The 3,812-nt window shown below is 40.3% G+C and overlaps 1 protein-coding gene across 1 annotated transcript in view; it reads left to right on the top strand.

Annotated features, from left to right (window-relative positions):
* Positions 1–8: 8 nt before the first annotated feature.
* EXD2 (exonuclease 3'-5' domain containing 2) overlaps positions 9–3,812 on the top strand; it is an 82,535-nt gene continuing 78,731 nt past the window's right edge. Inside the window, exon 1 of the mRNA XM_005877934.2 lies at positions 9–197. The gene's annotated coding sequence lies outside the window, so the exon portion shown is untranslated. The remainder of the gene's footprint in view (positions 198–3,812) is intronic.

A 3,812-nucleotide genomic window follows, 5' to 3' on the forward strand; every position in this document is an offset into this window, starting at 1 on the left:
TCCCGGAGGCCCCGCGCCGGGACCCGTTCGGCCCCCCACCCCGCTCTCCTTTTCCAGGTCGGGAACATGCAGCCCGAGGGCGCAGAGAGATGAGGGAGGGCCGCGGGCAGGGGCTGCGGCCAGGCGTCTTTCCTCCTCTCGTCCCAGCCCGGGGTCGCCCGAGCCCTGTCCAAGGGAAGGGAGCCAGGACTCGCGGGGTAAGGTTGCTTAGGGGTTTTGTGGGTGCACCCGTTCTTACCCCACCAGATACATGTTTAACACGGCCCCCCTCCCCGTTCTGTGCTATGATTTCCCCTCCGGCTATTCGGTAAAAGGCTAAACTTGTACCGTCTGGTAGATAACGGAGCGGTATCTGGGGAAAAAGAGGGTGGGAGGAGGATGCTTAAAGAAGTGAAAAGACAATTGCCAAAACCGACTTGAGAAAGCTCTGAGATGCAGAGAGGACTCGTGTCCATTAGTTCCAAGTGCATTTGCAAGACACAAGAAGCATTATTCGGAAATAGGAATATATGTATGTTGTTTCACTGGGTGCGGTGAGCTCCTCTTCAAGGTCTCAAGTGTGGGCGTCTGGGGCTGCACAGCTGTCAACCAGCAGCTGGTTCCAGGCCTGAAGTAGCTGCACTTCAGCAGGCTGGGAGCCTTGGCCTTGACCCCAGGGAGGTTAAGTGCTTTGGAATTCTACCAGATCCAGTGAAAAGCCCCCTTTTCAGTGTGTTGTAGTACTTTTCCAAGGAGCTATCCTCTGTCAGTAAATGGCAGTACGCTGCTAGAATAGGCAGGTGTCAGTTTTGCCCTTTGAATTTCACAGAAATTACATCCTCTGTGCTAGAGATGGCATATGGTAGTCAGTTTAGTATGCTGCCATAAAAGATGGGCTGAACATGGAAAACATTCACCCATCAAGAAAAATCACCTCCTTCTACTTTTTTTGTTCAATGACAACAAGATGACTGATAAACTAATGACAAATATGCAAGTAAATGTTTAAAAGTCAACATTATCACCAATAATGCTGAAGTTAACAGCAATTCACCAAATCCCAGAAATTATGGTTTAAATGGGACATTATTTCCCTAAGTAGGAAAATGTATAGTGCTTTAAAAAAGCTTATTTTATTCTCAGGATGTTTCATCAGTGTTTAATATAATAGCCTCATAAAAATCAGTATACCAGCAGTATACCAGCGTGATTAAATAGCAGTATCATAGTGTATAATTAATCATTTATCTTGTGATGACATAGCAATATCATAATGTATAATTAATCATTTATTTTGTGATTATATCGTAGTGTCCTCCACTCTGCTATCAGCTATAAGCTTTCTGAGAGCAGGAATGGACCATGTCTGTTCTGCTCATGGGTGTATGTCTAGAGCCAACACATGCCAGCGCTTAGGGAGTGGGGAGGAATTTGGAGAGGAAGGTAATGACTCAGGTATGGGTGTGTTGAGTTTGAGGTGTCTTCATTCCAGTGCAGACAATTTCAAGGCCAGTTTTCCATTTCACTGTTTCTTTGCTTGGCATACTTACTCTACACATTAAAAAATGGAGTCCTCTGGCTCCTTTCAGTTAGTAGAGCATCATTTATACCTATCTTATTTGCCTGGGGTGAGGGCTACGGGCATGGTAATGGTGTGGTTGAAGTGGCCTTCATTGTGGCAATATTGAAGACACACTCTCCTCCCCCCTTTTTCAGCACTTATCTCTTCTCCACAACTTTAAATGAGACTTGATTTTCCCCAGTCTCTGGAATAACTGCCCCATTTACCGCAGCCTAAAAATAGACCAGGATCTGGTCGGATGCCAGCCCAATTCCAGGATTTTGCTGGAAACTTCCTTAACTTTCACTGTCCAGCCAGGACAGATATGTAGACAACTCAGTCTGTTTATATCCTACAGCTACTCTGGACCGCTTTCTGTAAGGATAGTACATAAAACCGCTCTCTCCTTATTCCCATAATTAGGTTGCCAGATAAAACACAGGCTGCCCAATTCAATTTGAATCTCAAATGAACAGTGAATGATTACTTCAATAATTACTATTTGCTAAATCTGGCAACCCTACCTATAACATAACCCAACTTTAGAAGATCAAGTCCCATAGTATCTATTTGCTTTTATTAAGAATTTAACATACTCCCTTGGGTCATTTATTGCAAACTAATAATATTGTACATAACTATATAACACGAACATTTAATCAACTTCAGTGACCACATGAGGATGGCCTTTCTGATACAGGCATTTATAGTGAAAAGAGCAGTGTACTTAGCAAGTGGAATTGGACACGTGAGTAATCTTTCCAGTGTGTAGAATGTGTGGAGGAAGAGAGAGAAAAGTGAAAAATTCCTATTTTTCTTACTGAGGCCAAGAAACTCCTGTATATTAACATTCATACTCAGGAAGCCCTGAAACACTGTTTTATAAATTCATCCTGGAAAAATCAAGATACTGAAATTACTTAACCCTTACTTAATCGCTCCATCAAGGATTGAATACTGATCAAATGTAGAGTTCCCAGAATTCATCTACTCTTTGACTTCTATTTTGCTTGGCCCTGATATCACTGGTAAAAACGTAAAGAATCTTTAAAAACTGACTGAATGCTAAGGAAAAGTTCAAACATTAGAAATTGTTTTAAAAAAAAAAACTAAGAAAATACTCAAACATTCAAATACTCTCAAACATTTACTAGATGGTAGTATATTAAGAGCTACATATGGATACTAACATGCTCAGAAATTTTTCACTTAAAAATATTTTCAATTTTTGCTCTGGCTGGTTTTACTCAGTAATTAGAGTGTCAGCCTGCGGATCTAAGGGTCACAGGTTTGATATTTGAGGTGCACGCAGGAGGCAACCAATCAATATTTCTCTCAAGTCCTCCTCTTATCCTTTCTACTCTTCTGTAAATCAGTGGAAAAAATGTCCTCAGGTGAGGATTTTAAAAAATAAAAAAAATATTTTCAACTTTAAAATAAACTGCTACTCATAGATGACATTAATTCAGATAAATAATACATATTATATATATAGTTTAATTGTAATGTCATTTAAATTTTAAAGGATATGTTATTCATTGGTCATTTCAAATAGCAGTCTAAATTTGGGGGGAGGGAAGAAACTGATCTATTTAAATATGTTTTTATTGATTTTACAGAGAGGGGAAAGGAGAAAGATAGAAACATCAATGAGAGAAAAACATCAATCAGCTGTCTCCTGCACGCCCCCTACTGGGGATTGAGCCGGAAACCTGGGCATGTGCCCTGACCTGAATCAAACTGTGACCTCGTGGTTCATAGTTTGATGCTCAACCACTGAGCCTCCCCAACTGGGAAAAACTGATCTATTTAAATACAAATTTCTCCAACAAGATCTATAGGACATACATCCTTTCATTTTTTAAAAAGGAACTTTATTAGATATAACTGACATGCCATAAAATTCATCCTTTTAAAATAAAGGGTGTCCCAAAATTCACGCAAGAAGTAATTCTGATAGAAAACACAGGTTTATAATTAAAAATTGTAAATTTTTTATTGATTCATAAAGTATACAGTATAGGGTTATGTATGGAATAGCATATCAGGTAAATGGCCTCCATGGCTTTGCTGGCACATACGCACTCTTTTTTTGAAATTTCCCTTAACCGTTTTGCATAAATGTGGCTGAATGTCGCTGAGGCTCATTTTCATCTTGATGGCTTGGTTAATCGACAAAATTGTCCCATTTGGGGTTCAGAAAATCCACGAGAAACAAATGCATCCACAACGTGTCACTGTTTGGTGCGGATTTTGGGCTGGAGGCATCATC

The sequence above is a fragment of the Myotis brandtii genome, unplaced genomic scaffold, assembly GCF_000412655.1.
Source record: "Myotis brandtii unplaced genomic scaffold, ASM41265v1 scaffold536, whole genome shotgun sequence".
NCBI lineage: Eukaryota > Metazoa > Chordata > Mammalia > Chiroptera > Vespertilionidae > Myotis > Myotis brandtii.